This window comes from Heptranchias perlo, chromosome 17, assembly GCF_035084215.1.
Source record: "Heptranchias perlo isolate sHepPer1 chromosome 17, sHepPer1.hap1, whole genome shotgun sequence".
Classification (NCBI taxonomy): Eukaryota; Metazoa; Chordata; class Chondrichthyes; order Hexanchiformes; family Hexanchidae; genus Heptranchias; species Heptranchias perlo.
The window spans coordinates 22,133,301-22,156,060 of NC_090341.1; the positions used below are offsets into that span (position 1 = coordinate 22,133,301).

General features: G+C 42.9%; 1 protein-coding gene across 5 annotated transcripts in view; it reads right to left on the minus strand.

The window, feature by feature from the left end:
• The window catches only part of ptpdc1a (protein tyrosine phosphatase domain containing 1a), a 130,058-nt gene that overhangs the window by 87,439 nt on the left and 19,859 nt on the right, over positions 1 to 22,760 (minus strand). For all 5 annotated transcript variants that reach the window (XM_067998709.1, XM_067998708.1, XM_067998707.1 and 2 more), the window contains exon 2: positions 6,082 to 6,134. The gene's annotated coding sequence lies outside the window, so the exon portion shown is untranslated. The remainder of the gene's footprint in view (positions 1 to 6,081; positions 6,135 to 22,760) is intronic.

Below are 22,760 nucleotides of genomic sequence, written 5' to 3' on the forward strand. Positions count from 1 at the left end.
GTGATGAATTCATAAAACCATTAAACTGCTCCTGAACTAGAAGTTAAACTTGTCCATAATACAGCAAATATTGCAAATCTCATTTGGTAAATCACATGGCTGCCTGGTATGGGAAGTGAAAAAAAACTTACACTGGTGCAGTGTAGGAACTCTTCTGAAGCTGGAGTAGCAGGGGTGCTTTCAATGGAAAATCATCTCCTCCCTACCCCAGTCTGAGGCATTAAAGGTAATGACCCTAAAAATCCATGAGCGTCCCAACAGTCTCCTGCCCCTGTTCTGGCAGGGAGAGATGGAGCGGAGAGAGCAAAAACGAGAGGAGAGCGCGAGGAGGGGGAAGAGAGACACCAAAGGAGAGAGTCAAAAGCGCCAAAAGAAGCAACACGCTATAGACAGAGCTAAGCGATTCCACAACCAACTGATCACATCAAAGCTCTGCAGTCCTGCCACATCCAGTCGTGAATGGTGGTGGACAATTAAACAACTAACGGGAGGAGGAGGCTCTGTGAACATCCCCATCCTCACTGATGGCAGAGTCCAGCACGTGAGTGCAAAAGACAAGGCTGAAGCGTTTGCAACCATCTTCAGCCAGGAGTGCAGAGTGGGTGATCCATCTCGGCTTCCTCACGATATCCCAATCATCACAGAAGCCACTCTTCAACCAATTCGATCTACTCCACATGATATCAAGAAACGGCTGAATGCACTGGATACAACAAAGGCTATGGGCCCTGACAACATCCCGGCTGTAGTGCTGAAGACTTGTGCTCCAGAACTAGCTGCGCCTCTAGCCAAGCTGTTCCAGTACAGCTACAACACTGGCATCTACCCGACAATGTTTGCCGACGACACAAAACTAGGTTGGATCGTGAGTTGTGAGGAGGATGCAAAGAGGCTTCAAGGCGATTTAGACAAGTTAAGTGAGTGGGCAAATACATGGCAGATGCAGTATAATGTGGATAAATGTGAAGTTATCCACTTCGGAAGGAAAAAAAAAAGGCAGAGTATTATTCAAATGGTGATCAATTGGGGAATGTTGATGTGCAAAGGGACCTGGGTGTCCTTGTACACCAGTCACTGAAAGCAAATATACAGGTGCAGCAAGCAGTTAGGAAGGCAAATGGTCTGTTGGCCTTCATTGCAAGAGGATTTGAGCATAGGAGCAAGGATGTCTTACTGCAGTTATACTGGGCCTTGGTGAGACCACACCTGGAGTAGTGTGTGCTGTTTTGGTCTCCTTATCCAAGAAAGGATATACTTGCCATAGAGGGAGTGCAGCGAAGGTTCACCAGATTGATTCTTGGGATGGCAGGACTGTTGTACGAGGAGAGATTGGGTCGACTCAGCCTGTATTCACTCGAATTTAGAAGAATGAGAGGGGATCTTATTGAAACATATAAAATTCTGACAGGGCTAGACAGACTGGATGCAGGGAGGATGTTTCCCCTGGCTGGAGGTCCAGAACGAGGGGTCACAGTCTCAGGATACGGGGTAGGACATTTAGGACTGAGATAAGGAGGAATTTCTTCACTCAGAGGGTGGTGAACCTATGGAATTCACCACCACAGAAGGCTTTGGAGGCCAAGTCACTGAATATACTTAAGAAGGAGCTAGATAGATTTCTAGACACAAAAGGCAACAAGGAGTATGGGGAGAGCGCGGGAATATGGTATTGAGATAGAGGATCCGCCATGATCATATTGACCGGTGGAGCAGGCTCGAAGGGACAAATGGCCTTCTCCTGCTCCTATTTTCTATGTTTCCATGTTTCTAATGTGGAAAATTGCCCAGGTATGTCCTGTCCACAAAGAGCAGGACAAATCCAATCTGACCAATTACCATCAGTCTACTCTCAATCATCAGCAAAGTGATGGAAGGTGTCGTCGACGGTGCTATCAAGCGGCACTTACTCACCAACAACCTGCTCACCGATGCTCTGTTTGGGTTCCGCCAGGACCACTCTGCTCCAGACCTCATTACAGCCTTGGTCCAAACATGGACAAAAGAGCTGAATTTCAGAGGTGACAGTGACTGCCCTTGACATCAAGGCAGCATTTGACTGAGTGTGGCACCAAGGAGCCCTAGTAAAATTGAAGTCAATGGGAATCAGGGGGAAAACTCTCCAGTGGCTGGTGTCATACCGAGCACAAAGGAAGATGGCAGTGGTTGTTGAAGGCCAATCATCTCAGCCCCCGGACATTGCTGCAGGAGTTCCTCAGGGCAGTGTCCTCGGCCCAACCATCTGCAGCTGCTTTATCAATGACCTTCCCTCCATCATAAAGTCATAAATGCGGATGCTCACTAATGATTGCACAGTGTTCAGTTCCATTCTCAACCTCTCAGATAATAAAGCAGTCTGTGCCCGCGTGCAGCAAAACCTGGACAACATCCAGGCTTGGGCTCATAATTGACAAGTAACATTCATGCCAGACAAGTGCCAGGCAATGACCATCTCCAACAAGAGAGTGTCTAACCACTTCCCCTTGTCATTCAAAGGCATTTTTTTTTATTCGTTCATAGGATGTGGGCGTCGCTGGCGAGGCCAGCATTTATTGCCCATCCCTAATTGCCCTTGAGATGGTGGTGGTGAGCCGCCTTCTTGAACTGCTACAGTCCGTGTGGTGAAGGTTCTCCCACAGTGCTGTTAGGAAGGGAGTTTCAGGATTTTGACCCAGCAACGATGAAGCAAAAGCGATATATTTCCAAGTCGGGATGGTGTGTGACTTGGAGGGGAACGTGCAGGTGGTGTTGTTCCCATGTGCCTGCTGCTCTTGTCCTTCTAGGTGATAGAGGTCGCGGGTGTGGGAGGTGCTGTTGAAGAAGCCTTGGCGAGTTGCTGCAGTGCATCCTGTGGATGGTACACACTGCAGCCACTGTGCGCCGGTGGTGAAGGAAGTGAATGTTTAGGGTGGTGGATGGGATGCCAATCAAGCGGGCTGCTTTGTCCTGGATGCTGTCGAGCTTCTTGAGTGTTGTTGGAGCTGCACTCATCCAGGCAAGTGGAGAATATTCCATCACACTCCTGACTTGTGCCTTGTAGATGGTGGAAAGGCTTTAGGGAGTCAGGAGGTGAGTCACTCACCGTGAGATACCCAGCCTCTGACCTGCTCTCGTAGCCACAGTATTTATATGGCTGGTCCAATTAAGTTTCTGGTCAATGGTGACCCCCAGGATGTTGGTGGTGGGGGATTCGGTGATTGAATGTCAAGGGGAGGTGGTTAGTCTCTGTCTTGTTGGAGATAGTCATTGCCTGGCACTTGTCTGGTGCGAATGTTACTTGCCACTTATGAGCCCAAGCCTGGATGTTGTCCAGGTCTTGCTGCATGCGGGCACGGACTACTTCATTATCTGAGGGGTTGCAAATGGAACTGAACACTGTGCAATCATCAGCGAACATCCCCATTTCTGACCTTGTGATGGAGGGAAGGTCATTGATGAAACAGCTGAAGATGGTTGGGCCTAGGACACTGCCCTGAGGAACTCCTGCAGCAATGTCCGGGGGCTGAGATGATTGGCCTCCAACAACCACTACCATCTTCCTTTGTGCTAGGTATGACTCCAGCCACCGGAGAGGTTTCCCCCCGATTCCCACTGACTTCAATTTTACTAGGGCTCCTTGGTGCCACACTCGGTCAAATGCTGCCTTGATATCAAGGGCAGTCACTTTCACCTCACCTCTAGAATTCAGCTCTTTTGTCCGTGTTTGGACCAAGGCTGTAATAAGATCTGGAGCCGAGTGGTCCTGGTGGAACCCAAACAGAGCATTGGTGAGCAGGTTATTGGTGAGCAAGTGCCACTTGAAAACACTGTCAACGACATCTTCCATCACTTTGCTGATAATTGAGAGTAGGCTGATGGGGCGGTAATTAGCTGGATTGGATTTGTCCTGCTCTTTGTGGACAGGACATACCTGGGCAATTTTCCACATTGTTGGGTAGATGCCAGTATTGTAGCTGTACTGGAACAGCTTGGCTGCCATCGCCAAATCCCCCACCATCAACATCCTGGGGGTCACCATTGGCCAGAAACTCAACTGGACCAGCCACATAAATACTGTGGCTACGAGAGTAGGTCAGAAGTTGGGTATTCAGCGACAAGTGACTCACCTCCTGACTCCCCAAAGCCGTTCCACCATCTGCAAGGCACAAGTCAGGAGTTTGATAGAATACTCTCCACTTGCCTGGATGAGTGCAGCTCCAACAACACTCAAGAAGCTTGACACCATCCAGGACAAAGCAGCCCGCTTGATTGGCACCCCATCCACCACCCTAAACATTCACTCCCTTCACCACCAGCGCACAGTGGCTGCAGTGTGTACCATCTACAGGATGCACTGCAGCAACTCGCCAAGGCTTCTTCGACAGCACCTCACAAACCCGCGACCTTTACCACCTAGAAGGACAAGTGCAGCAGGCATATGGGATCACCACCACCTGCATATTCCCCTCCAAGTCACACACCATCCCAGCTTGGAAATATATCGCCGTTCTTTCATCGTCACAGGGTCAAAATCCTGGAACTCCCTACCTAACAGCACTATTGGAGAATCTTAACCACACGGACTGCAGCGGTTCAAGAAGGTGGCTCACCATCACCTTCTCAAGGGCAATTAGGGATGGGCAAAAAATGCTGGCCTTGCCAGTGACGCCCACATCCCATGAACTAATAAAAAGAGAGGCGCAGAGAGAGAGAGGGGCGCCGAGAGAGGGGGGCGCCTGGCGCCGAGAGAGAGGGGCGCAGAGAGCGAGAGAGAGACAAGAGGGAGAGACTCACTAACTGACATTGGACCTTTTAAAAAAATACTTGAACCTTGCTGCTATACCCAATTAAAAATGATCAGTTAATGAATCTAGATCAAGAATAACTGGTTTCAAAAAGATAATGTATATTGGAAAGGTCTATAAACCTAAATCTTGAATTGTAATCATTTTCAAGAGGAAATTACTATTACATAATTTACCAGTTATTTCCTGTCCAGAGAAAAAAAGCTACTTTTAAAACTATGAATTCCATCAAACAAAAAAAGATTTGTACAACCAATTTGAAAAATGTTGTACTTAAAAATTCTTCCCTCAAATAGCCATAATTGTTTCTTGTGTAAGGCATTACAAGTAGCAGATGAGTGAATTACACAATGCATTACTTTTTCTACCACATAATAGTACTTATTTGGCTAAGTTCCTTTCCCTTTACCTAGACAGCATGTTAATTTAACATGCAGGAAGAGCAGGTCAGCCACTTACTAATATTAAACAATTTAAGATGACCTAACCCTACCCACAGTACTGCAAGAATTTCCTTTCTGCTCAGGTCTGCAACCTGCTTTAATAGTAAAAACAGTTAACAGTCAGGGAGGTCTCAGTCAATCATGTGAGTTTGCATGTCAGAAACTTATTGCACAATTCTGGGTATGGATATGGCATTAAGAAGGGTCAAACAAGCAATTATAATTATGTAAAATTCTGAATTAATAAGGCCTTAGAGGAAAAGCCATTAGCTGAAACAGGAAAAATTAAGCCTCTGTTCATGTTCACATACTACATGAATCTTTCCATTTCACTTAAAATCTTGTACATTCATTGCTAAACAGCTTGCCTCACTTTAAATATTGAATTTGTGGCTGTAATGAAATAGATTTAATAGAGTCCAGACTGAGTAGTAATTCTCCCTCCTCTTCCTCCTCCAGCCACCCCCCTCCAATATTGGCTGGGGGGTCCTTCCTTCTTATTTCATTATACTTTCTCCTAAATAAATTAATTTGATAAGCCATAGGGCAAACCTTAATTTCCTGTGAAGACATTTCGGTGATGTTTCATTGAAAATTCAAGAGAGATCACTTGCTTACATTAAACAAAATGCTTTATAGAATAAAGCAGTTAATAGTTGAAGTTAATGATGGGTGTGTAAATAAGATCCTAGGCTAATTCTGGGTTGGTCTGTGTAGAGAACTGCACCATCTTACATGCCACCATAATCCCTTTCCCTGGACAGAGAAAACTAGCTTTACTACCCAATGTCTTACCCTTAATGAGGAAAGATTCCAGCCATAATTGCATACAATTAAAAAAGGTTAATAATACTCACCACATAGGTGGAATTATTATCCACTGCTAGTGTTCACATGGCTGAACAGAGGCCTAAAGAGAGAAATGAGACATTGAATTATACAAAGGCCACAGGATAGATACTTATACACTCAATTGTCAGCGAAGAGAAATTTTGAAAGCTGGGCCCCTTTACTGTCCATAGTGAGGAAATATATTCTGTTTTTAATTTAAGGTACTTTGTATAGATCCAATGTACAAATATCAAATCAACTGCATCTTGAGATTTAAATATAAATCTTTTATACCTTGTTTGACTGTACAGGAGCAGAACGCTTTTGTTCAGATTAGCAGTTTACAACTTAATGATCCAACTAAAGATTTCTGCCTGAGATTTAAGAATGGTCAGAAGCTTAAAAGGCTACGGTAATAGCAATTTTGAGCTCTGATTCTGGTACATTTCTCTATTCCCCCCCTCATCTTAATCCCTTTTCAGTCATGATCTCACTCGTCTTCCTCCATTGATCATCATTTAATCTCACTCCTGGTCAATATAACAACCAAAGCTTTGGGCAGCTGTGCCTTTAACAATGTGAATCTTCAAAGCTGAAGTGCTCTGCTTTGTATGGCATGATTGATAGCTAGGCATTAAATAAATGTTCACCTTCTCTGCTAAAACCACAAAAACTAAAATTCAACACGTTGTGAGCAAATGTAGTTTTATAAAATGTTCAAAATATCACCTGTGATTGACACCCATTATTATGCTGAGTAAACTGCATAATTTACATAGGAATTGCCATTGTTTACAATAAAAAATTAAATAGCTTCAACCAAAACTATTAAGTAGATTTTCCAGTTGTAAATACACTTGGCTAAAAGGTGTCTCCCCTCTCCAAAGAATACAAGTAAAATGTAATTTTAATATTCTTTTACCCCTCCAAAGATCGATTAATAGTTGCAGTATCCCACCAACCAAGCTGATCTACCTCCACCATGCTGACTCTGGATCAGGTGGTGTGCTTATTACATCTATCCCTGTACAGAACACTTTCTAGAAAATGGGGTCAGGCTGCTGATGGGCAGAAAAACACAACTGCCATTTGCTCAATTATTGACGTTTCAACATGGTGGACCTGACAGTAGCACAGCAATACTTCTTGTACTTCTGGAGGGAAAATGGGAGGTTTTTAAGTAGAAATTTGATGTTAACACCAGCAATTCAAAAGAAAAATTTACCACTTCTTTAAGATAAATCGATACAAAATATACATTGTCACCTCACTGGAACAAACTTGTTCGGGGACAAATGTGCTAATTTTCAGAACGTGTTTTACAAATTACTTGATGCCCATTTATAAAGAAGCTTGTGGAAGTCAATGCCAAGCAGTCCTCACATGCTCTCTTTTACTAGGAAGCACCAAACAAACAAGGGAATAAGTTGCCTATTTACTATAAATTGTTGTAGTGAATTTCCATGGGAGAGGCACACATTTTCAATTAAAGAAACCCCATCACTCCTTCACCTATGTTCCAAAAAAGGTGATCAGCATCCATACAAACAGCAGCTCAATCTCTCACATTAACTCAGATCCTCCATCTATGGGATCTTGAAGATTTCAGATGGATTGTGTAATGGTCTTGATAGCTATGTTAGTCAGTAAGATTTCATGACTTCCACTTAACTCCAAATTGTCAATCAGGTTTTTTTTTTAAAAAAAGCCTTTCGTGGAGACTAGTTTAGAAATTCTGGAGGACAATTAAAAGTCATCTCGTTTTAAGTCCTGTAAGATGGCCTTCTGTTGTAGAGAAGAGTGGTGTGTTTTTATTTTGCATTAGTACAACAAAGATAAGTTGTACTGATTGAATAAGTTATCCCAATCATAACTGCTGCTCTGTATGTTCTAGTTACTGTGAAAAAAAGCAGCTTATCAGTTCGTATCAAGCCTCATTTCACCAAGCGTTTGTTTAGTTGGTCTGTCTTCGGAGACTGAAGAAATACACGGAAAAAGACACGAAAATCCAATTCAAATTACAAGGGGGCACTTTTGTTACACTCCCTTCCCCCCAAATTAAGCAATTATACAAGTACATATAGGACAGTGCGAGTCAACTCCTTTAAGATAAAGACACTTATGGAAGAGATGAATAGCACTGAATCCAAGAAGATATCTATGGCAGACCCAATTTATAACAGTAACCCACAATTAATAGTTTTAAAAAGCAATCAAGCTCAAGTAACTGATCACCAGAGATGTAATCAGTAGAGAAATGTTTGTAGTAAATAGAGATAACATTGAATAAGGTAGTAGAAAGTGACTTCACTTCAGATATTACATTCACCTTTAATGGTATGTCTACACAAATCAGATTAGCATTTACAAAAGTGAGAATGAAACTGTTAATTTATTTTGGTGTTACTTACATGCATAGGCTACATAACGAAAAGTTTTATTCTGCATTCCTCTTCACAGACCCTAAAGCTCCTGTATCCTCCTTGGCACTCTCTGAACCCTCATTTGCATCAATATCCTTTTGAATGGGTTCAATGCATCAATATTCTTTTCCACATTCAAAAGAATATTGATTACACACCATATTCCAACATAGCCACAGTGATCTATACAAGATTAAAATAACCTGTTTCAGTTTAGTCAAATTCCTTTGAAATGCATCTCTAAATTTGATTAGCCTTGCTGATAATAGCTTCATGCATACTGAATTTTTTTAAAATCAATAGACACCCTAAAATCCTTTTCCCTCTTATTGGACAGCCTTTAATCATGCATACGTTTTACATTTCCCATTTCAAAATGAATTACCTTACATTTATTTATATTAAGGCAAGGAGGACAAAGGGCCGCGTGGTGGATTTGTCCCTGGCCATGGCAAGATTCAGTCAGACATTCATAATTCCTGGATGCACAGGATCACAAGGCAGATGTCTCCAACTGATTGCCCATCTTTCAAGTTTTTGTATGCACTTGGGTGACTCTGAAGCACAGGTATTTGGTATCTGCCGGTTTTTTTAGAAGCTTTCTGCAACAGATGCACACTGCACAATATAGGATTGTTTTGTCAAAACTGATCTCAGTATTGCCATTTATTTTATGTTGGCATTATTATATTTGTTTTCAAATTTCAGCTTGAACTGTTTCAATTTCTTTCTGATTAGCTCCAGGTGCTTTCCTTGTGATAAGAGCAAGAATGTTCCTGGTGGGCTGGCAAAGCCCAATCACCAGTCTGAACAAAACAACAAAATTACCAACATTAAAAATACATTTGCCATTCCTGGTCCAGATCTCTGGATAGTATCAAATACTCTTAAACTTTTCATCTGGCCCCATCACTTTGTGTCAGCAGCATATTTTGTAATATCACAAATACTCTCCTTCAAGTAGTTAATATATATTTTCAGCAGTGGACCCGGGACAGATCCCTTACATAACTCCACTAATAGTTATTCCACAGACAAAATTTCTGCATTTATCACCCCCTTGTGCTTCCAATTATCAAATTTGTTTTCAATTCAGCCAACTAAGTTTTAATTAATTTCACAAGTTTCTTTATGAGAAACCTGCAACTTAACAAAAAATCCTCCTTAAATTTGAATAGAAAAGGCTTCCATTTAAATGATGCTTGCACTTAGCAATCGCTAAGTAGACTGTTCTGTAACATTTGGGAATATATTCAACTTCTGGACCACATACAGCAAAGCAGCCTACATACTAGACCCCTCAAGACTTAACACTAAATTTGAAACAATTAGGAAATTCAGGGTAAATCCAAGCTGTAGCTTTGAAACAGTATTTCTTCAAATATTGGAATCTCAATTTGGTTTAGATTATTTAACGGCATAAATCATTTGTTTAGGAAGGCACTGACCAGTACCAGTCACAACACTTGTGGTTGAACATACCTGAATCAAACACCTGTCATCTGAATTGGGCAAATTCAGAAAAAAATGTGAATAAAATGAAATCATCCCAATTCACATTGGAAAAAGATTTTGACAGATTTTGACATGCACCTACTGCACACAAGTGCATTTCTTCAATATAATATTGATCCAATTACACTTGATTGAATAGTAGAGTACAATATTCTAAGCTAAAAGCCAACCCAATTTTAACATGCAACAATATTTTTATGGCAAACTTATAACAGCATCCTACATGATTTGTTCAATGCATGAGAAAAATGTTTTGCTACAAAGCCTAATTTTTTTTCTTGTTTTTACATTGCAAATTGCAGTTATGCTTGTGCTCCTTACATACATTTTACCCCAACGTGCTTGTATTAATAGTAATGTATAAATCAAATTGAAATTGGAAAAACCTGTGGTTTTACTTCAGGATCCAGTGAGGTGGTCCAGTGCTCAAAGCTATTCCTGCTTTTCAACCATACTGAAGTACTTAGGACTCTCAAAGACCTTAATTCATACAAAGTTTTGAAATGGGTCAGTCAGTAATTAGCACACATGGCTCTGGCCAAAAAAATAAACTCTCCCTTTACTTGTACAGATTGACAGTAAAAGCGCTTGCATCTGTTTAGTGGATAATTATGCCACACCTTTGTAGCCCCAATTCAGTAAGGGTTATATTCAATGTGCTTCAAACAACTCACACCAAGACCTAAAAACAACTCTGGTTATTTTCCATAATGTCTGCTATGCTTTAAAAGGCAATCCAAAAGAGGCGATTCTGCAATTCACTCTAGCATTAATATTTGCAAGAACACAGAAATCTTTGCTAAAATATTCCAAAATGTAACTTTTTAGACTGAGTAATTGCATCCATTTTGAAATCATTTGGAAATTTTGCTCAGCCATCTTTTGGATTTACAGCTACAATATTGTCAATATAGGTCATGCGGTCAAAATAATTTGCACCACAGTTTGTTAGCATCAAATTTTACAAATGTAAATTTTTCTTCAATGCAAAATAATTAAATGCTTTCACTTACTAAAAATATTACTTGTTACAACATAAGTAATGCTGAAATTGCTATTAAAATGCTCTGAAAGTCTATTTATTGTATTAACATGTTTGAAACACTTCCACCAATTTAAAAACAGATGCAGTTATTAGATCAATCTACGGCAGGATGAAACAAAAATTAAGTAAAATGCTTTTGAAAAGTTTGTGACTAACAATTCAGTAAGACTCAAAAGTGCCAATGCATTTTTCCTTATCCCTCAATATCCCTAAACTAGAAAGAAAAAATGGCTTTAATTATCTCTCAATTATGTTTTGACCCCCCTCCCCCCCACCCCCCCACCCCCACAGAACATGCAGCTGTGTAGATGTCAGAATCAGGCTTAACTGAATTACCCCCATGTTTCAATAACCCACTGACATTGACACTTACTGGCAAAACTCAAACATGAAAGATACCAGTGGACTGCTGCTGCCTATGCAACCATGCCCCAGCTTGAGTCACCAGCTTCAGGAGTGTAAGGGAGGAAAGGGAGAGAAGGGGACAGAATGGGGGAAAGCCAATCACAACGTATACTCCTTATATTTCAATTTAACACAATTACCACCAAAAAAGTCCCTATTCTCTTATTTCTCATGCATCAAAAGAGGAAAAAACGCTCTGCATCAGAGATTTCCAAATTACGTGGTTAATCCATTTCTAATATATATACACTAGAAGCAATAAAGTACTTTAACCAATACAATAAACCTCTTTTGAATATTTACTCTATATCACTTTCACAGCAAAATTAATCCTATGTGAATATTTTCCAGAACATGGACCACACCAACAATTGGCATAACTAATAATAGCTGTTGCTAGCACCAGAACTGAAACATAGGTTAAAAACCCATATCATATCTCACAATCATATGTCCTATAAAAGTAGATGACAGAATATGATTTTAATTATTTAATTGAGCATCACGGTTCATAATGAACTATCTATGCTTCACTCTTACAGTTTACGCCCTTGATTACCTTACTATCTAATATTCTACAGTTTATATAACATACTCAGTTTTAACTTTTATTTTTCATATATAACGTGTACAACTTTTAATTATTTGCCTTTTGCTTCTTATTCACTGCAAAGTATCACATACTTTCAACCGAGAGCAAATTTCTTAAGTTAGAAATTGAGAGCACCTCCTGATGGCTTTTTAGATAAATACACCCCAGGAATACTTATCAATACTGACCAGGATGCCCCAGTTTGTGCCACGTTAGATCATTTCTACCAGGATAGCACAAGGGATGCAATAATTAGCTGCTACTAGCATGGCCTGAAATGAGTACGGGGAAAAAAATAAAATTAGGTGAAATCCAGGTTCCTACTCTTGATTATCATCCAATGATAACTGCTGCAAAGTACCCAATGGAGGACAGGATGGAGCTCAGCTATGATGTCCCACAGTTGAATAGTCTGCCTCACTATCTAGACTCACAATTGAAGTATAGCTACTTGGGCTATCCTATCTGGAAACATACAGCAGGAACAAACTTAGGAATAATTTAAAGGAATTATGATTTCGTTATTTTTTCCACCCAACTTTTTCTCCCCACATCCCTCTTGGTCAACGATCCAAGCTTGGGTATGGCTACATTGTTGCTAGCCACTCTCTAGCTTAGCCAAGCTAGCATTCTTTATGTTAGAGCTTAAATAGTGAGTGGTAGAAGGGGTTATTTGATCATGGAAGGAACAGGGGAGAATATCAAAGCCAAGCCTGGTTTTATCTTCATGTAATATCCAGACAGACTTCCAACAGGAATCACGAAATGGCAAAAATCATGAAGCAAGAAACATTTCCTCCTTCTCCCACTGCCAGCACTGTGGTCATTTAACTCAGTACAAACATTCCTGGTCCATATAGCTCAGTACCACACAGCATATCCATTGAGCCATTGGGGGAGCTCCAAGCACTTGAAAATATAACAACCAATATCTCCAAAATTCCCATAAGGATTTGCTCACCAATCTGAGTGCCTGTTGTGAAGCACCCAACAATGTTTTACTACATTAAAGGCACTACACACAAATGAAAGTTGGTGTTATACATTAAAAATGCTTTATCCAAAGTTTAGTGTCCAGCGGAGGCTACTTAATACCTTGTTTATATTGGCAATGCTATTAATGTGACATGACCTTTAAAGCTGTAATAGTATAAAACAGGTATTCAAATCTCATTATTTTTACTTATTATTAACATAATAATTAGCAGGGTGGATAAGGGGGAACCAGTGGATGTAGTATATTTGGATTTTCAAAAGGCATTCGATAAGGTGCCACACAAGAGGTTGTTACACAAGATTAGGGCATGGGATTGGGGGTAATATATTAGCATGGATTGAGGATTAGTTAATGGACAGAAAACAGAGAGTAGGAATAAACGGGTTGGCAGGTTTTAACTAGTAGGGTGCCGCAAGGATCAGTGCTTGGGCCTCAGCTGGTTACAATATCACTGACTTAGATGAGAGGACCGGGTGTAATGTATCCAAGTTTGCTGATGATACAAAGCTAGGTGGGAAAGTAAGCTGAGAGAAGGACGCAAAGAGGCTGCAAAAGGATATAGACAGGTTAAGTGAGTGGGCAAGAAGGTGGCAGGTGGAATATAATGTGGGGAAATGTGAAATTATCCACTTTTGTAGGAAGAATAGAAAAGCAGAATATTTTTTAAAAGGTGACAGACCATGAAATGATGGTAGTCAGAGGGATCTGGGTATCCTTGTACATGAATCACAGAAAGTTAACATGCAGTACAGCAAGCAATAATTAGGAAGACAAATTGTATGTTAGCCTTTATTGCAAGGGGGGTTGGAGTATAAGAGTAAAGAGGTCTTGCTGCAATTATAAAGGGCTCTTGTGAGACCACACCTGGAGTACTGTGTACAGTTTTGGACTCCATACCTAAGGAAGGATATACTTGCCTTAGAGGGGGTGCAGCGAAGGTTCACTAGATCGATTCTTGGGATGAGAGGGTTGTCCTATGAGGAGCGATTGAGTAGAATGGGCCCATATTCTCTGGAGTTTAGAAGAATGAGAGGTGATCTCATTGAGGGCGTGACAGGGTAGATGCTGAGAGGCTGTTTCCCCTGGTTGGAGAGTTTAGAACTAGAGGTCATAGTCTCAAGATAAGGGGTCGGCCATTTAGGACTGAGATGAGGAAAAATTTCTTCACTCAGGTTGTGAATCTTTGGAATTCTCTACTCCAGAGGGCTGTGGATGCTCAGTCGTTGAGGATATTCAAGACTTAGATCGATGGCTATTTGGACACTAAGGGAACAAAGGGACATGGGGATAGGGTGAGAAAGTGGAGTTGAGGTAGAAGATCGGCCATGACCTTATTGAACGGCGGAACAGGCTCGAGGGGCCATATGGCCTACTCCTGCTCCTATTTCTTATGTAACAATGACCCCTGAATGCAATTTTGGAAGTCCCAACCTGTTCTGCAGGAAGAATTACATGGAAAAGAATTGCATTTCTGTCCCACCCCACCTCCTCCATACAATGTATTGCATTACAACTACATGTGCACAGCACAAATTCTAGTAGTGAGTACTCCCATGGTAAGGGTAATGATGGATTCTTTAGAACTTGGAAGAGGTTGGCATCTACCAATTCATCTTCTGTCCATATGTGGACTGGTCAGATTATACTTGGAGTGCTGTGTACAGTTGTGATTGCAGTTATGATCATACTTATACTGAGATCCACTGCCATGATCCCTTAAGAATTGAAGCTGGATGGCGTGACCAATGGCTTACCCCTCAGACCAATCACATGGCACAACAAAAAGTTGAGAACAGACACCATGGGCTCGATTTTCTCACCCGCGATCGGGTGCGTCGGTGGCGGGGGGGCTGCGAAAATCGGGGATTCCCAGGGCGGGTCGGGAGCCCGGCTCCAACCCGCCCACTTCCGGGTTTCCCACTGACGCGCTCTAATGCGCGCGCAGCCCCCGCACGCGAGACTCCCGCCGCAATTAAAGCTGGCAGGGTGCCACTTAAGGTATTCATTTAGGTATTTCAGGTCGTTTAGAGACCTGATTAACATGATATTTTAGGAGGGGTGGGATTTTGCAAACAACTGGGACTGTTTCCTGTTCTGGGGGAAACGCTCCCAGTTCAAATGGACGTGTTGCAGCCATCAGCCTGTGGCAGCTGCAAAGGTCCATTTGACAGGGGGGGGGGGGGGGGAAAGAGACCCTCACTCATTGCAGGAGGCCACTCTGTCACTTTGGCAAAGTTTGGCTTCCACCACCCTCCTCCTAACAATAAAATTCACCAACTTGCACACTTACCCCGGTGTCCAGACACATGTACCTACCTTGCAGACACCCTCAGATGTAAATCTTCCGGATGGGGGCCGCCGTAGCTGCAGTCATGACCTCCTCGGAGGACGAACAGCATCACCAGCCTCGCCATCCACCTCTGACACGTGGAGCTCCACAACACAGTGCTGTGACACATCCACCTGCACAGCAGGAGGGAGGGCAACCACAGAGAGAGATGCATCGCAGAGGGCACTACCCTCGCCACAGGGTCCACAGACCGAGGCTCAGCTTCCTGGACCTCTCTGAGCAGCAGTGCACACGGAGGCTCAGAGTCACTCGACATGTAGTCGTGGACATCTACAGCCTCCTTCGTGCCGAGCTGCTCCAGGCTGGCCTGAGCACCATCTTCTTACCTGTCGCTGTCAAAGTCACCACTGCCCTCAACAACTTCTCCTCCGCATCCTTCCAGGGTGCCACCAGGGACATCGCCGGCGTCTCTCAGTCGTCTGCACAAAAGAGCCCTGCAAATACAACTACACCCACTCTGCAGTGACACAATGGGTGGCATCAGTTGTGGGTCTTCATTGTGATCCTCAGGAAAGGACATTATTGCACAAACCAGACAAGGTTCGCAAAGACGTGGCAGTAGTGGTGCCAATATATGTAATGTGAGTTGATCAGAAATTAAATATAAGTAAAAACCATGACAAACCCTCAAACACCCTTGTGCATCCCCTTCATGCTCACGACACGTTTGCCTTACGCTGCCTACTGCACATATGTGATGCATGCCCTGTGGCTGCAGCACAGGTAGTGGCAGGTTGAGTGAGGCTGGCTGTGAAAGAGATGCATGAGAGGGTGAGTATGAGATAGAGCCATGAGAGTGTATGAGGATTGAGTTGAGTGGTAGTGGTGGGATGAGTACTGGCAAGGTAAGTAAGTGCAGGTAAGATGAGGATGAGCTTTGAGTGGGTGTGAGGAGCGATGTGACAGAGTAATGATGGCTGTGCAGAAGGAGATGTGGGGTGGGGGCGATGATGTGGCAGACGGAGTGTAGGGGAATGAGTAAGTGTACTCTCTTTGGCTGACCTACTTAGGTCATTGCAGCGCTTCCTGCACTGTATGCAGGTGGGCGATATGTTGGTGGCGCAGGTGACCTCCTCTGCCACCTTGAGCCAGGCCTTCTTGGTGGCAGAGGCAGGCCGCTTCCTCCCGCCCGCCGGGGGTGGGGGGGGGGGGGTGGGGGGGGGGGGGGGGAGGGGGGAAGATCCTCCCCCTCACCCCATCCAATAAGAGCTGGAGTAAGGCATCATTCAACCTGGGAGCAGCCTTCCCCCTGGGCTGCTCCATGCTGTAATATTTCCTATTTCTTGCAGAATCAGTCAGTGGAGGACTGCCCCTTTAAATAGAGGACCTCCAGCTGACAGACCTTACTGCACATGCGCAGTCCGCCCACCGCGCAGATTAGCAGCAGGGAACCCAGAAGAACAGGTAAGTGGATCCAATCAGCCTGCGATTGCGCGCGGAGCAGACTGATTTCACCGGGCGTGTTACCCACACGCCCAATCGACCCCGCCGCCATGGTAATATCATAAGAACATAAGAAATAGGAGCAAGAGTAGGCCAATCGGCCCTTCGAGCCTGCTCCGCCATTTAATAAGATCATGGCTGATCTGATCCTAACCTCAAATCTAAATTCATGTCCAATTTCCTGCCCGCTCCCCGTATCAGACCCCATTACTCAGATTGAGGAGTGGCACAGGGAGGTAAGTGAGCTGCAACTTCTAAAATCATCTTAAATCTACCCTACAAAACACTGTAAAAGGTAATTTCCAGTGTTTGCACATCCTCTTTCCACAGAGATGTCGCAAGACGAAGTAAAAACAAGGCCATATAACTTTGGATACAAGGACCTGCAGGAACTCTTGGATGAGATGGAGCTGAGGCGAGAGCGGCTGCTAGAAACTGCAAGGGTGAGTGCTCCCCGCAAGGTGAGCCAGGTGGCATGGAGGAAGGTGGCAAAAGTGCCGAGCACCATGTCGGTCATCCCACTATCAGGGGACCAGTGTCGTAAAAAAATACAACACCCTGGCCAGGGCAAGAAAGGTAAGCATTCTCTGGGATTCATTTCGGAACTAAGAGTTCGATGAAGTGCAAAAGTTGTCTGCTTTTTTTTGAAAGACTGGCTTCAGTTGTCTTTCTATAAGATCAGTGCTTGTAGAGTGAGGGACAGTTAGAAATATAGAAAACAGGAGCAAGAATAGGCCAGTCGGCCCTTCGAGCCTGCTCTGCCATTCAATATGATTATGGCAGATCCTCGATCTCAATACCATATTCCCGCTCTCTCCCCATACCCCTTAATGCCTTTTGTGTCTAGAAATCTATCTAGCTCCTTCTTAAATATAAATATATTCAGTGACTTGGCCTCCACAGCTTTCTGTGGTAGAGAATTCCACAGGTTCACCACCCTCAGTGAAAAAAATTCTCCTTATCTTAGTCCTAAATGTCCTACCCCATATCCTGAGACTGTGACCTCTCGTTCTGGACTCCCCAGCCAGGGGACACATTTTCCCTGCATCCAGTCTGTCTAGCCCTGTCAGAATTTTATATGTTTCAATGAGATCCCCCCTCATTCTTCTAAACTTGAGTGAATACAGGCCTAGGCGACCCAATCTCTTCTCATATCACAGTCCTGCCATCCCAAGTATCAGTCTGGTGAACCTTCGCTGCACTCCCTCTATGGCAAGAATATCCTTTCTTCAGTAAGGAGTACATCCTTTCTTAGGTAGGTTAGGTACTTTCAAGATGAGATCTGTTGTTTCCTCAAAGCAGAACTCGAAAGCAAGTAAGTTGTAAAAGACTGTTACTGTGAGAGACAGTCTTTTCAGGGTGGCCATTTGATGAATTTGACTGCTTCAGTCTCTGCTGAAGAAATTAGTCCAATGCCTGACACCTATATCTCACAGGAGGCAACCCATGTCATCTTTTCTTGGTTTCCTCCACCCAGGGCAAGCTGGCACATAACGCACGAAAGTGTGCTCAGAGCGCAGGTGGAATCCTCTTCCTCAAGGAGCTGACCCATCAGCGACAAGGATTCCACAGTGCTGTGACTTTTCTTAAAATTCGTTCATGGGATGAGGGCATCACTGGCAAGGCCAGCATTTATTGCCCATCCCTAATTGCCCTTGAGAAGGTGGTGGTGAGCCACCTTCTTGTACCGCTGCAGTCCATGTGGTGAAGGTTTTCCCACAATGCTGTTAAGAAGGGAGTTCCAGGATTTTGACCCAGCGACGATGAAGCAACGGCAATATATTTCCAAGTCAGGATGGTGTGTGACTTAGAGGGGAACGTGCAGGTGGTGTTGTTCCCATATGCCTGCTGCCCGTCCTTCTAGGTGGTAGAGGTCGTGGATTTGGGAGGTGCTGTCGAAGAAGCCTTGGCGAGTTGCTGCAGTGCATCCTGGTACACACTGCAACCACTGTGTGCCGGTGGTGAAGGGAGTGAATGTTTAGGGTGGTGGATGGGGTGCCAATCAAGCGGGCTGCTTTGTCCTGGATGGTGTCGAGCTTCTTCAGTGTTGTTGGAGCTGCACTCATCCAGGCAAGCGGAGAGTGACTTGTGCCTTGTAGATGGTGGAAAGGTTTTGGGGAGTCAGGAGGTGAGTCACTCGCCGCAGAATACCCAGCCTCTGACCCACTCTTGTAGCCACAGCATTTATATGGCTGGTCCAGTTAAGTTTCTGGGCCTGGCCGAGGTTCCTGCTGTATTGGCGCCGGCAGATGAGTTTCACAGTCTCTTGCTTCGTCCCCTGGATAGCAATGCACCAAAGGATGAGACTAAGAGGAGGGTTGTTAGAAAATTCTGAAATTATGCATGGGTTTGTTCGGCATGTGGAAAACCTGTTTCCACTCATGTCTGCAGGGTGGGGAAGGCAGCAATACTAAGAACCTGTCTCTTTACTAGGCAGGAGACATGTTGTATTTAATGAGGTCGGATGCTCTGCTGAAGCGGGCATCTGGCACCTGTGCAATACAGGTCCCCACAGCTCCTTGGCTGATGTTAGAGGTCTCCAATGCCTGACTGGAAGGAACTGGTACCATAGAAATTGAGGGGCACGTGACCTTCACAGAGGTAAAAGAAAGACTTGCATTTATACAGCGCCTTTCATGACCTCAGGATGCACTTTACACCCAATGAAGTATTTTTGAAGTGTAGTCACTGTTGTGATGTAGGAAACTCGGCAGCCAATTTGCGCACAGCAAGGAACCACAAACAGCAACTTGATAATGACCAGATAATCTGTTTCTTTAGTGACAGTGAGGTAGCCAATTGCTTCCTTGGTGAAGCAAAGTCTGCGCACACACAGCTCCATCGACAATACCTCAAACGATATTCGTTACTTGTACACTCTCGGGAGTGGGGTTGTAGCAAGATCGATTCAGTCTCCGGCCATGGTGCCTCACATGATGCAAGGCGCCTGCTGGTCATCCATGATAATCAGGAATAGGGGATGGCCCAGTTGATAGGCCACTGCAATGTTTTCACTTTCTTAATGTGTAAAAAGAGGTGGGGGTCCTGAAAATAACTGCCTTCAAACTCTAACAGGACTCTGGATGCCAAAACTGGCAAAAAAAAACCAACAAAAACAGAGAATTAGAAAAAAAAACTTGAGAACAATTTCCAGATTGCAGGGGTGAGGTACCACAGCTTTAATTGTGCCTTTGTTGGCCTCCTAGGCTGAGAGTCATGTGATGGTCATAAATGACGTCAATACAAGGTCACCCACGCCATTATTTTCAAGCATTAAGTGGCTGTGGCACAATTAATAGCGAATAACGGTGTAAATCCAGTAAATTGGCGATGTCCATTGACTGCAATGGTGGGCTGAGTGATGAGAACAAATTTTTATCGGCTTAGGTGAGGCTAATGGCTGAGCGGTGCAAATGCTCCAGCAAATTATGGCGCAACTCGTGGTATCTCACTTAGCCCATTTTTTGCTGGAACATTAATATTTGAATAATGGTGCACATAACTATGCGTTGTTACTATGGCAGGAGTTCCAACAATTTCAGGCCCAATCATTCAGAACATATCCAATGTGCGATACAGGATAGATGCTCCAGGTGTCTCCATGGGGGAGAAACAAGACGATTTAGTCACAAGTTCACCTTGATTATACTGATCAGGGTGAAAGCTGGCGGTCAGAACATCCCCACATACTCACTTCCCTAGCCTAAAAAATATTTTACCAGCTTCTGTCATTTCTTTTACAGCAGAAGTGTTGTGGCAAACCTTTAAGAATCCCAAGACACTTATACCAATGCACAGCTATTTTCACTATTTGGTTGTAAATTCTGAGCAATATTTTTTTTAAAAGCCCAAAGAAAATACAGCCCCATATTTTCCTAAAATAGGTGCAAGTTTACACATCTTTGAGGAGATATAAATTACACATACAGTAGAACTCTGCCCTGCCAAAGTAAACAGGATTAGGACCTATTCAATAGACCAGAAATTCAGTAGTAAAGCAGTTCTGTTAATTGTGGAGTATATGTAGTATTTCCCAAACAGCCACAAATTTGCGACTGCCACAACCATATCACAACTGTATCAGTAACATATTTTAGGCCTTTTTTTAAAAAAAAGCACCAATAAAGCTGAGCTTGAGTATTAGTAAATAAAGTTGTATTAACTAAACCTGCATTGTGTAGACAGAAGAAATTGCTGCATTTATATTCAGAGCTTTAAGCAAAGAGCTTGGTGAGATTGGGGAGACTTGCTAAACAGAGTGACTTGCTAAACAGAGTGACTAAGAGAATTTGGAGAGAGTAGAAATTAGGTGCTAAGTAATTTAAGCCAAGGGGCAATGGTACATAAGTAAATATATAAATAAATCAGAGTAATTAAATAGAAGATATCAACATTAAAGGAATCCAAATTGCATTAAATAATAATCTGGTATACGTTAAGTAATGAATAGGAGTTAAGGGGATACTAAAATAGTTAATAAACAAAAAACTAATTAGTTACAAATGAATCTGAAATCCATCTAAAAAATATAATCTAGATCTCAAGTAATTGTATTATATTTGGAATTAAATTTCTACTAAAAAATAAATAAATTTTTAAAAACTAGAAATGGCAGTGCAGGTTATGTGTCAGGACTGTGATATGCAGGCTTCTGGACAGTGAGACTATCCCGGATTGCCACAAATGCAGGAAATATCTCAACCTTGAGACATTCCAGCTCAGAGCCCTTGAAAGTTTGTAATCATAGGGGATTCAATAATTAGGGGGATAGATAGCGTCCTTTGCAGTCGCGACAGAGTCCAGGAGGGTGTGTTGCCTATCTGTGCAAGGGTAAAAGATATCTCGGAGCAACTGGAGAGGAATGTGGAAAGGGAGGGGGAAGATCCAGTTGTCTTGGTCCATGTTGGGACCAATGGTGAAAAGAACAAGTCTGAAGATAAAAGAAATAGGTCATAAGAGTAAAGGTCAAACCAAGGTAAGCAATAAGGGTAATAAAAAGGGTCAGAGAACAAATACAGTTATAGAACATGAGTACAAAATGATTTAAAAATAAAGTGAGGGGAACAATTATTAAAAACAAATTAAATTGCATGTACTTCATGTGCACAGCATCCAAAACAAAATGGGGGAACTGGAGGCAATCATTTGTGGCGAGGAGCTAGATGTAGTAGGATAACTGAAACTGAAATATGGTTTCATAAAGAACACGACTGGCAGTTAAATATTGCAGGATATAACGTATTTAGAAAGGATTGGGGTGGGGGGGTTAGCTGTACAAATTAGAGACAACATAATGGCAATAGGAAAAAGGGACATAAGTAATATTAAGATGGAAACAGAATCCATATGGATTGAGACAAAGGATAAGGGATCGATCACGTTAATAGGTATATTCTACAGACCACCGAATAGTGGAAGGGAAATGGAGGAAGGAATATGTAGGCAAATCTATGCAATAAATAAAAAACATCGAATAATAACCATAGGAGATTTCAACTACCCCCAAATTACCCCTGGCAAGAGATAGGGAAAGGGGAATGGAGTTTTTAGTGTGTACTTTCTTACCCAGTATGTGAGAAGCATAAGAAGAATCACTACTGGATCTAGTAATGGGAAATGAACCAGAGCAAATAAGGGAAGTAAGCCTAGGGAAACATCTAGGCAATAGCAATCATAGAATTACATCGAATGTACAGCAAAGAAACAGGCCATTCAACCCTACAGGTCTGTGCCAGTGTTTATGCTCCATACGAGCCTCCTCCCACCCTTCTTCATCTAACCCTATCAACATATCCTTCGATTCCTTTCTCCCTCACATGTTTATTAAGGGGAAGCTAAAATACATCTAGTCACATCCACTATTCCTTGTGCTGGCGAGTTCCACATTCTAACCACTCACTAGGTAAAGAAGTTTCTCCTGAATTCCCTATTGGAT